Below are 12,221 nucleotides of genomic sequence, written 5' to 3'. Positions count from 1 at the left end.
AGGGGGGGTCAATATTCAATATCCTCAAAGAAAAGAATTTTCAACCCAGAATCTCATATCCAGCCAAATTAAGCTTTATAAATGAAGAAAAAATAAAATTTTTCACAAACAAGCAAGCACTCAGAGATTTCATCACCACCAGGCCTGCTTTACAAGAGCTTCTGAAAGAAGCACTATACATAGAAAGGAACAACCAGTATCAGTCATCCCAAAAGCTTACCAAAAGGTAAAGAGTATCTCCATAATGAAGAATCTATATCAACTAATGGGCAAAATAGCCAGCTAGCACTAAACGACAATATTAAACTCATAAATATCAATATTAAACCTAAATTTAAATGGATTAAATTCCCCAATCAAAGACACAGGCAAATTGAATAAAAAGTCAAAACCCATCAGTTCGCTGTATCCAGATCCATCTCATAAGCAAGGACACACAGACTCAAAACAAAGGGTTGGTGGAAGCCTTACCAATCAAATGGAGAGCAAAAAAAAAAGAAAAAAAGAAAACAGGAGTTGTAACTTTCGTCTCTAGCAAAATAGACTTTAATAGTAATAAAGACTAAAAGAAACAAAGAAGGATATTACATAATGGTAAAAGGATCAATGCAACCACAGGAGTCAATGATCGTAAATATATATGCACCCAATATAGGGACACCCAGATACATAAGACAAGTTCTTAATGACTTATAAAGAGACTTGGACTCCCGCACAATAATAGCGGGAGATTTTGACATCACATTGTTAATATTCGACGGATCAACGAGATAGAAAATTAACAGGGACATCTATGATTTGAACTCAGACCTGGAACAAGTAAACTCAGTGAATATTTATAGAATTCAGAACATACATTTTTCTCAGTATCACATTACACCTATTTTGAAAGTGACCACATAATTGGAAGTAAATCACTCTTCAGCATTTGCATAGCATTTCACAGACTTAAATGAAATATTGGTTGGCTGTTTGTTATTTTCTTCCCTTGTTCCTTCCTGTCTCCCCTGTTAAGCACAATTATCGGCATAAAAGAGGTTTTTAATACTATTTTTAGATGGCATTCCAGCCTGGGCAATAGAGCAAGACTCCTGTTTTCTCTCCCCCTTTCTCTTAAAAAAAAAAAAAAAAGTGCTCTCAGGATGGTAACAGGAAAAAAATAAAAAAATAAGAACAATGACCAATGTTTAAAGTATAATGATTAAACCATAAGTTTATCCAAACTCCTGGTTTAGTTAATCTTTTCAGGTATTTTTCCCTCTGGGAATTGTTTTATCTTGAATTGTGCTTGTTTCAGGTGACATTTTGAATTCGTAGTTCTTACGTCCTTTATTCTTTATCTGACATTCAAGAAGAAAGGGAGGAAGGGAAGAAGGAAGCAGGGGAGTAGAACAGTGAGAAAGGAAAGGGAAGAAATGAAGGAAAGGAGGGGAGGGAGGGAAGGAAGGCAGAAAGCATGGAGGAAAGGGAAGAAGGAAGGAAGAAAAGAGAGAAGGAAAAATTTATTTCATACTCAGAAAATAAATAAATAAATAAATAATTGATGTACATTGCCTAGTTTTAATTTTTATAGGCATTTTATTACAAAGCCAAAAATATGCAATATATTAACAGTAAAAGGAAGAATTCAACATTAATGAAAAACAAAAGATCTAGTTCTTCCACCCAGACACGGTACCCTTCCCATGAGGAGCTCCTCCTCCTGCCCCGGCCCTCCCTGTGTAGCCCATGTGCCCTTGGACGCTGGGTGGGGAACACGTCAAGCCCTCAGCTCCTCTGTGATCTCCTGTCCCCACAGGGGACACTGCCCAGACATCCTCTATCCCCTGTGCACTCCCAGTGCCCTGTGTCACATCTTCCTCAGCGCCTTCTGCTGTTGGACATGGGACCATGTTTTACTTTTCACTCTCCTAGCAGCAGTGAAGGGAACACCTACATCCATAATCTCCATTTTTTTAAAGATGGTACCCTAGAAGTAAACATTCTGGATCAAAAATATAAATGTAGACACGTTCTCAAAGTGTTGGCTGCAGTTTTCAAAAGGTGAGTCTCTATCAGGGTGGACGCTTGCTGAGGAAAGCAGGGGCTGCAGAGACCCTGGGGCTGAGCCTTGAGGGAAGAAGCGAGGCAGACAAGGCAGCAGTGGAGACCACCAGGGCACCTGGAATGAACCAGGAAGCCCAGAAAGCCCCGCCGAGCCCCTCCTGCTCCATAACTCAGCTTCTGAGTAATGCAGCCAGGCGCTGCCATCCAGGAGAGAAGAGAGGACAGGTCTGGCCACCCTGCCTGTGTGGTCTTTCTCCAAGCACAGAGCTCCTTCCTCTCACTCAACAAAACACTCGTAAGGGGAGGTCAGCGAGTTACAGAGACCTCCGTGAATGTGTAGGAGACAAATGACTTTCTCAGCTGTAATAGAGGCACGACTCTAGCTTGTGTGAGCAGGAGAGAACTTTTTAAAGCACATGAGGGGCTCATGCAAGCTTCAGGACAATCAGAGTATCCGGCCAGCAGATTTGGAGCTGGGCACAGCCGGACACACCAACCCACACAGGCTCCTCCAGCAATGACCCACGCCTCTACCCCTGTACCAGCCAGCTGCCCTGGTATCCTTCATATTCAGCTTCCGTGCGGGAGGGGTTCTGCCTCCCAGCAAAGACCCAATATGCTCTCTGCTTACCTGGAGCTCCTGTACACTATGGAAGACAGGCACAGAAGTGGGTGGTTAGCATCGATAATGGGAACCAGGAGTCAGCTACTTTATTAATTAGAGGCCAATTCTTCAAAGAAGTTATGGAGAAAAACCACGCTTGGCAATTCATTCTGAAAAAAATAATTTAAAATTAGGGAATATAAATGAATCTTATATTCAACAAAGTATGATCATAGCAGTAACTATCCACTGACTCCCAGAACCAACAAAGAATGAATCCGGTGTTGACCGGGTATTTGTGCCACAAATTTTCTAACCAAATTATAACATGTTGGCAAAAATCTTCTGAAGTCCTGGTAATTCTTCTAAAGACCTCTTTAATCCTGAGGTACATAAATGGTTCTCATGGAAACCTCTCTGGGGTTTCCATGAATTTCCTTGGTGACTGTCTCTTCTTCAACTGTTACCTGATCTAACCCATCCAAAATCTCACTTGTTAGTTTTGATAGAGATCCATTGTCATTGTTGTCTTTATTTCTCTGTGAAAATATATCTGGTCAGTTTTCAGATTTTCTTTTATCACCAGTTTTTAGAAATTTAATTGATGTGCTCTGGTATCGTTCTCTGAAGGTTCTTGTGCTTGGGGTTTCTTGTGCATTGAGTTTTCCTGTTTTGTAATTTTTGACATGCAGAAAATTTTGAGGCCAGGTGTAGTGTCTCCATCATGTAGTCCCAGCCTTTGAGAGGCCGAGGCAGGCAGATTGCTTGAGCCCAGGAGTTCAAGATCTTCCTGGGCAATAGGTGAGACCCCATCTCTACAAAAAAATACAAATATTAGCTGGGCTTGGTGGTGTGCCCCTGTGATCCCAACTGCTTGGGACGCTGAGGTGGGAGGATTGCCTGAGCCCAGGAATTTGAGGATGTGGTGAGCCATGCATTCCAGCCCAAGTAACAAAGAGACCTTGTCTCAAAAAAAAAGAAAGAAAGAAAGAAAGAAAATTGTGGCCCTCAAAAACCTTTTTTTTACCTCTGTCTTTACCATCTCCTTCAGGCACTCTAATTTCAGCTGCAGTAAGACACCTGAAGTTGTCCCAAGGGTCACTGATGCTCTTTTCATTTAATAAAGCTTTTTTTTAACCATGTTTTCTGTCCACGTTGGATTACATCTATTGCCCTGTCTTAAAATTAGCAAATATTTTATTTTGCAATATAAAATCTGCATTCATCTCATCTAGTGTGTTTTTCATTTCATACTCTAGAAGTTGAATTTCTCCGTTTCTTATATCCGCTGTCTCTGACTTAGTCAGTGTTTTCACTAGCATATTTCCCCTGGTATAGTGAACAGAATGAATTGAGATATAATTCTGTTTTAAGTTACTTGTTCACTAATCTTATCTTTCTTAATTATGGGTCCATTTCCATTCAGGGATGTTTTTCTTTAATATGAGTTGAATCTCCTTTCCTTCCTGTCTGCCTTCCTTTCTTCATTTTTTTCTTCCTTCATCCTTCCCTCCCCTCCCTTTCTCCTCCCTACCTCTCTCTCTTCTGCTCTCTCTGTTCCTTCCTTGCTTCCTTCCTTCCTCCCTTCCTTCCTTTCCTTCCTCCCTCCCTCCCTCCCTTCCTTCCTTCCTTCCCTCCTTCATTTTTGTTTCAATTGAAACTCTGAGACTGAAACCAACTTGCTGACTGGAGGAAGCTAACTTGCTTCATGCCGAGAGTCACTTATCACAGAGCAGGGGAAAGCCTTCCTTTGCTTGGGATTCGCAATCAGACATCAAAAAGGTATCAGAGGGGGTTTTAAAACATGTCTTATGTGAAATCATCACCTACATTCCACACTGAGGTTACCTAGCTTCTTCAGGAGACGAAACAGCATCTCGCTGGAGGAAAGTGAATCTCCATTTTTTGTTTGTTTCTTTTGCTAAAGTGAGCACATGTTGGTTTTTACAGGAAAATATCCTTGGTCCTTGACTTCTGTGGCATCCCATGAGCATCAGAACACTAACTGCCCAACATGCACAAGAACTGCTATTCATATCAATAAAACAAGATGGAAAATTAACTAAATGCAGAGGTTTTTAGGGCCATTAAAATAATTCATCAGGGCCACATGTGGTGGCTCATGCCTATAATCCCAGCATTTTAGGAGGCCGAGGCAGGCGGATCATCTGAGGTCAGGAGTTCAAGACCAGCCTGGCCAACACGGCAAAATCTTGTCTCTACTAAAAATACAACAATTAGCCATGCGTGATGGTGAACACCTGTAATCCTGGCTACTCGGGAGGCTGAGGTGGGAGAATCGTTTGAACCTGGGAGGTAGAGGTTGCAATGAGCCGAGATTGCATCACTGCACTCCAGACTGAGTGACAGAGCAAGACTCCATCTTAATTTTTAAAAATATCAATAAGAATTCATCATAATATGTAGAGTTAAACAAGAGGCAAACCTGAATAAACAAAGTTTCTACATACACCCAAGTCATAGGATAGAATTCATGTTGAATATTCCAGCATTTCTTAAAAAGGCAGTTGAGGAATTTTTTCAAATTGTTTTATTGTGCTTTCTGTGGACATATTATCTATATGATTAGCGATTGAGACACTAAAAACAGCAAGTCCTACTCATCTTTTCATTGTTTTACTTAGAAAACTGGTTAAATTAGGGAGTAGTTAAATAACATCATAGGATTCCATTTGTAGCCAACTCTAGTCTCTTTTATCAGTAATTTACTTTGTCTTTCAGTTAGTTGTTCATGGAGAAAATAAATAAATTACTTATTTTAAAAGTAAACATCAACACATACAATGGGACACCACTCATCCTTCAGAATAAATGAGGACTACTACATGGATGAGCTTTGACAACATTACGCTAAATGTAATGAGCCGGGAGAAATGTTTCCACATGTATAGGGAATCTAGAATAGGTAAAGTCAGAAACAGAGAGAAACATAGAGATTACTGTGAAATGAGAGTTGGGGGGTTGCAGAGTTATTGTCTAATGGACACAAAGTTTTGGTTTGGTACAATAACAAATTTCCAGAAACGAATAATGTGAGCGTACTTACTATCACTGAATCGTATACTTCAAATGGTTAGAATGGTAAATGTAATGTTATTATCTTTTATGACAATTTTTAAATGGCCAAAATAAGTACAAGTCAACATAACATTATTTATTTGCTTACTAGATAGCAAACCATATTATTAAATTTCATTATAAAAAGCTCAAATGTGAAATCTTTTTGTCCAAAAAAGTATGTCCAAAAAATAGATCAAAGTAGCTCTGAAAGTCCTTCAGACATTTAAGAATAAGATAGCTGGGAAAGAAATAGTGCTGACCAGCTCTGACTGCCAGACAGAACCGTGGACGGCCTGAAGAGTCCTATCACTGACGTGTCCTCAAAAATTCCACCACAGGATAGACAGACATTCAGCAACGATTTGGCTTTGCTTTCAATTAAAAAGATCACCGTTTCATTTAATTTAAAAAGTTGAAATCCCATGGGATCACTTGCTGATTGCCATGACTTTAAAAACAGACATATTTAAGTTTTAACTCTGCTTTTAATTTTATAGAAAGAGTGTGCAAGTGTAAAGGAGGAGAGAAATTGTCACCTTTTTCTTTTCACACGAGAAAGCATGACTTCGAGATTGGCAAAGACGTAAAATGGGCAATCTTTATGAGATGCATCTGGGTGGGCTGATGCTGTCAATTGTACCCTTGAAATACTCAAGAGAAATAACAGCTGATATATACATCAGAACTTTTACTTAGATGTTCAAAGATGCATTATTCATGATAGCCAAAGAAAACCCAGAATCAATCCAAATATCTACATACCAATGAACAAATAAACAAAATGTAGCATATCTGCATAATAAAATATTCAGCATTTACAAAGTAATAAGGTACTGATACATGTTATACCATTGATGAGATATATACATAATGTTACTCAGTCTTAAAAAACAAGGAAATCCAGCTATTTGTGACAGCATGGATGAGCATAAAGGATATTATGCTAAGTTAAATAAGACCAGAAAGACAAATACTACATATTCTCACTGATACATGGAATCTAAAGACATCAAACTCAAAGAAACAGAGAGTAGAAGGGAGGTTGCAAGGGGCTGAGAAATGGGAAATTTGGGGACTTAATCAAAGTGTAAGATGAATAAGTGTAAGATGAATAAGTTTTGGAAAATCAAATATACACTACAGTAACTATACTTAACAATAATACCAATACCACATAGCCCTGGTAAGTAAGTATACTTAAAAATACTTAAAATTTGCTGAGAGAGTAGATCTTAAATGTTCTCAACACATATAAACCAGGTAACTATATAAGGTGATAGACATGTTAATTAGCTTAAGTATGATAATCATTTCACTATATATATATATGTATATATCAGAGCATCAGATTGTACATATTAAATGTATACAATTTTATTTGTCAAAAAATTGTAAGAGATCAATATTAACGCCACGTTTTCTTTTCAGTTACTGCAGCAAAAATGGATACGAGCAGTTGTAGACTTACGCAATTCTGCATTTCATGATGTATTGACATAATTCATTTCTGTTCCTTTTCCAGAGGATCAGGTCTCTCTGTGCATCATAACTCACCAGGCATGCTCCTTTCTCTGAAAAACATATATGTTAGGCCATCTTACTTTAAAATTAATGGTCTAATGAATAAAACACCACCAATGTATAGCCATTCCAAGCTTTATGCATCCATGTAATTATTGTTTTATAAGTAAAATCCTGTTGTTAAACTTTAGTTCCACAAAATCTAATATTCTGAAAGATCTGCCTTCTATCAGCAACATGAACCTCTCCAACATGTATTCAAATCTCATACTTGGAGCTGACCAAGAAGAATGACAGCCTCAGAGCCCGCCTGGGTTCAGCCATTCCTGCAAGGGATGAAGGTCTTCTGAAGTATCTGCTGGTGTGTATGTGGGCAGCAGAGCTGGCTTCCTGCCTCCAATTAACTGGGAAATAATGTTACAATCTGGGCTGCTCTGAGCCCAGGTAAGATGGTTTTAGAGTGCTTCTTCTCAGAAAGGATACAGAAAGCTAATCAGAATGCTCCGCATAACTCCTCCCTGCTCAATGTCAGAAAAGAGGCCTCGTTTATTTCAAGTTACTCTGCTCAAGAAATTTTATTTTAACACGATTCACCAGAAACAAAGGTGACTCTACAACCAGCAGTAAGAAAATCTCAAGACATTATCAAATTGCTCGACGTACTTCAGTTCTGTTTAGATTTACTGGGCTCCTCCTACTTTAAAAGCACGGCCCTGGAATCTGGAGATACTAAGTGGAATAAGACCCCGTCCAGTCTCTCAAGGTCAGTGAAGGGATTGGTGACATTGGGCAGGACACACCATTTCTCTGGGTTCTGGCCGCCTTATTTATGAACAGCAAGAATTTGAGTAGTTGGTGTCTAAAGTTCCACTTGTGTTCAAAGGAACTTTTACAAACAAACAAAAAACTTTCTTATTCCAGAAGTCCTTAGATAGCGGAGTAGGTTTTACCTTAAAATTCATATTTTTAAATGATAGCATCATGAACATAAAAGAGAGGAAGCTATCTGGCCATAGTATTTAAATTACCCTTTGTTATTGGTGTCAGAATATTGCAGTTTCTATTTTATGTCACCAAATTTTCCTATTCCGAGAAGCAAGGCAAATCAACCCACAATTTTCTACTAATTTTTCAGAAGTTGGGAATTATTTTCTAGTAAGAGAGCATGAAACCACTTTTCTTACTCACACATATGTAGACATCTGAACTCCCATACCAAGAGGAGATGCCAGAAGAGGTGAGGTGAGGGGCTGCTTTGGCTAGTGAGGGCTCCCAGGGTCAGCATCCCAGCTCTTCTAACTGGACTTGGGCTGATACTGCAATCCAAGTCAAGCGCAGAACCAAAAACAAGGTGACGGCAGGTCGGCCAGAGAAGGCAGATCCAAGGGAGGTCAGAGGTGACCCTGGAGACCTAGAGTGAAGTAACACAGAGTAGACCGATGCAGGAGACAATGTAAGCAGAGAAGGCAGAGCAAGAGTGTGATTCTGGGAAGTACCTGAGACCAGGTAGGTCCAGGCTAGGGGTTGCAGCGGGAAGGAGGCAGGATTAAAGGACCTGGCAGGTTGTGAAGACGCATGTTTATGATGACCTCGTGTCCTGGCTATTCTAGGAAAGTCCCAATTTCAAACACCGTAGTATTTCTGTCAGATTCTGCAACCCAAGTGCCTTCATTCAGCTGCACTTGGCACCTCTGCCTGGCCAGGTGCTGGGCTAAAAATCTGCGATGTAGTCGGAACCAAGGTGTAGACTCTGCTTTCAGGTTGCCCACTGTCCTGTGCAGGGGACTAAGGGTTATAGCAAGTATGGTAAGAAGCTCAACTACCAGGTTATTGTTACATAAACCTAATCTCTCCCTCAAAATGATTATAACTGTTTGTCATTACTCTGATCTGATCCTCTTTTAAGGAATAAAGGATTTTTTGGGAGGCTAAGGTGGGCAGATCACCTGAAGTCAGGAGTTTATGGCCAGCCTGGCCAACATGGTGAAACCCCGTCTCTACTAAAAATACAAAAATCAGCTGGGCATGGTGGCGCGTGCCTCTAATCCAAGGTACTCGGGAGGCTGAGGCAGGGGAATCACTCAAAGCAGAGGTGGAGGTTGCAGTGAGCCGAGATTGAACCACTGCTTTCCAGCCTGGGTGACAGAGTGAGACTCTGTCAAAAAAAGAAAGAAGGAAGGAAGGAGGGAAGGAAGGAAAGGAAGGAGGGAGGAAGAAAGGATTTTTGCGAAGTTTGCACACGAACACTGAGTGCTTTGGGGATAGCAGGCAATGAATACTCTAGGTCTTGGCTACAGTAATCACGAGCTGTCCACTTGGACACACCTGTGGCTGAGGCCTCCCACCAATGACCTGTATTCTGTCCTCCCTTGTTTCCATTATATTCTACCTGTCCAATAAGCAGACCGCTGGCTACGCAAATATTCATGTCACAAAGAAGGAGTAACGTGATCACCAAATATCTTTAGCGCATGACATCTAACAGTCTAAAGATATTTTATATAGACAGATGTTTACAGATGGAGGAGGGAGAGATGAATCTGGAAGGAAATCCTGAGGTTGGACAAATAATTTTGCGAGTTTGCACACATCACAAGGTATATCTCATGTTTAATGGACTGTCATATTTATTTCTTGTGTGGAATTTTCACTGGCTTCCCATTTAAATTGAAAAATAAAAGCAAATAAATATTTCTTTACAAATTCTCTAAGTTAGGCCCATGGCCTGGGCTTGCAGGAGAGCAGCTGAGCTATGCTAGAAGGGTGGCAACATCGCAGCCAGATCCAGCTCCGGGCACCAAACCGAGTGCGAAGCCAGCAGGTCCAAGACTGGACGCAGCGAATGGACTATCAGACCTGGGCATGCCAAGGAAGCATTTTCAAAGTTGGAAAAATACGATGATGTAGTTGCTGGAAAGTATACCATTGGCTTGGGCCAAGCCAAGATGGGCTTCTGTGCACATAGAGAAATCAGCCCTTTGCATGCCTGTGCTTCAGAATCTTATGGAGAGAAAAAACCTTTCCTATGATTGCATTGGGCAACTGGAAGTTGGAACAGAGACAGTCGTCGACAAATCGGTCGGCGAAGACTAATTTGATGCAGCTGTTGAGGAGTCTGGGAATATAGATAGAGAAGGAACCAACACAACTCAGGCATGGTGTGGAGTCCCAGCTGCTGTCTCCAGTGCTATGAACTGGACTGATTCCAGCTCTTGGGATAGACGGAACGTGCTGGGAGTTTTAGGAGATGTTGCTGGATATGCCACGGGAAACGCTAGACTTGCAGGTGGAGCTGCAGAGGTAGCTCTGCTAATTGGGCCATATGCAACTTTAATTTTTGAACGAGGGCTTCGTGGGACACATATGCAACATGCCTGTGACTTTTACGAGCCTGATGCGCTCTCTGAATGTCCTGCAGTGGATGGAAAACTCTCCACACAGCGCTGCTTCAGTGCATAAGGCCACTGCTTTTCTAGCAACCACAAAACATCTGTGTCCAGTGGCAGAAAAAGGGACATGATGAAAGGTTTTACCTTGAATAATTTTGGCGTCACTCACCATCTTGTAAACTGCTGAGTTTATCTCCAGCTCAGATGTTGCTGAATGACTTCCTTAATGATCAGAATAGAGATAAAAACAGTATTTAGAGTGGTCTGGAAGCCATTGGGGATGTTAAATTAGAAGACATAGATTTTCATACAGATGTGGAGACGGCGTTTATGAAGGCTAGTTCTGAACCTTCCATCAGAAAACAAAGACATCTTTGCTGTATCCAATCAAAATGGAAATACACACACATTGCCAGTATATGGCTCCCTGAACCAGTCCTAGCACAGGGCTCACCTCGGCAGTGATCAGGGAAGACACCTGGAGTGTTCTCTCGTGTATGGTTCTGGTTCAGCCGTCACCCTGTACTCTCTTATTTTTTTTTTTTCTTTTTTTTTGAGATGGAGTCTCGTTCTATCACCAGGCTGCAGTGCAGTGGCACAATCTCTGCTCACTGCAACCTCCACCTCCCGGGTTCAAGCAATTCTCCTGCCTCAGCCTCCTGAGTAGCTGGGACTACAGGCACATGCCACTATGCCCAGCTAATTTTTATATTTTTAGTAGAGACAGGATTTCACCATGTTGGCCAGGACATTCTCGAACTCCTGACCTCAGGTGATCCACCCACCTCAGCCTCCCAAAGTGCTGGGATTAAAGGCTTGAACCACCACACCTGGCCCACCCTATGCTCTCCTAAAGTTACACAAGATGCCACACCAGGGTCTGCTGTTGATAAAATAACAACAAGTTTATGCAATCTTAAATTAAGGCGTGACTCAAGAACTTGTGTGGTGCCGGATGTCTTTGTTGAAAACATGAAGGTCAGAGAGGACACCTATTATTTGGTCAACTCTATTCCCCAGGGCTCAAGAGATTCACTCTTTGAAGAAACATGGTACTTAGCTAGGGAGGATGAAAAGCACAGAACTTACGCTCCATGTCCCTCTCCAAATGATGCCGCTTTGGATGAAGGAGTCGGACTTGTGCATTCAAACACGGTAATTCCAAGCCCTGCTAAGAACGTGCCAAGATTCCCTGCCACAGCAGCAGAAATGGGAGCAGCTGTCATTAGTAACTGGGAATGTTAAGATATTCTGTGAGGTGCTAGACTTCAGTGGGAGGGTGGGGATGGGGTTACATGTTGTTCAAATTTTTGTGACTGACATGGAGCCTGGATGACCATCGTGTACTTAGGAAAGTCTCTTTTTCTCAATTTACTGGCATTTCTCATTGTGGTCTGGCCAATGCCAAGTGCACTCGAATGATGTTAAGGGCTCTGTAAAGCTTCATACCTCTCTGGGCATTCGTATGCATGAAGTTTGGTTTTCAAACATGGCACAATGAATACTGTACTTCCGTCAGAAGAAAGCAGAGGTACTAATCTTCAATTAATTTTTTTTTAAACATATAAGGATTTTGTACT

At 41.1% G+C, this 12,221-nt stretch overlaps 1 pseudogene; it reads left to right on the top strand.

Annotated features, from left to right (window-relative positions):
• The first annotated feature begins 9,723 nt into the window (after positions 1-9,723).
• LOC116525906 lies at positions 9,724-11,886 on the top strand (annotated as a pseudogene).
• Positions 11,887-12,221: the final 335 nt, after the last annotated feature.

The sequence above is a fragment of the Sapajus apella genome, unplaced genomic scaffold (assembly GCF_009761245.1).
Source record: "Sapajus apella isolate SASKATOON/1434 unplaced genomic scaffold, GSC_monkey_1.0 scaffold49, whole genome shotgun sequence".
Classification (NCBI taxonomy): Eukaryota; Metazoa; Chordata; class Mammalia; order Primates; family Cebidae; genus Sapajus; species Sapajus apella.
Note: the sequence above shows the minus strand (reverse complement) of the source record. Positions and strands in the feature narration are given on the sequence as shown.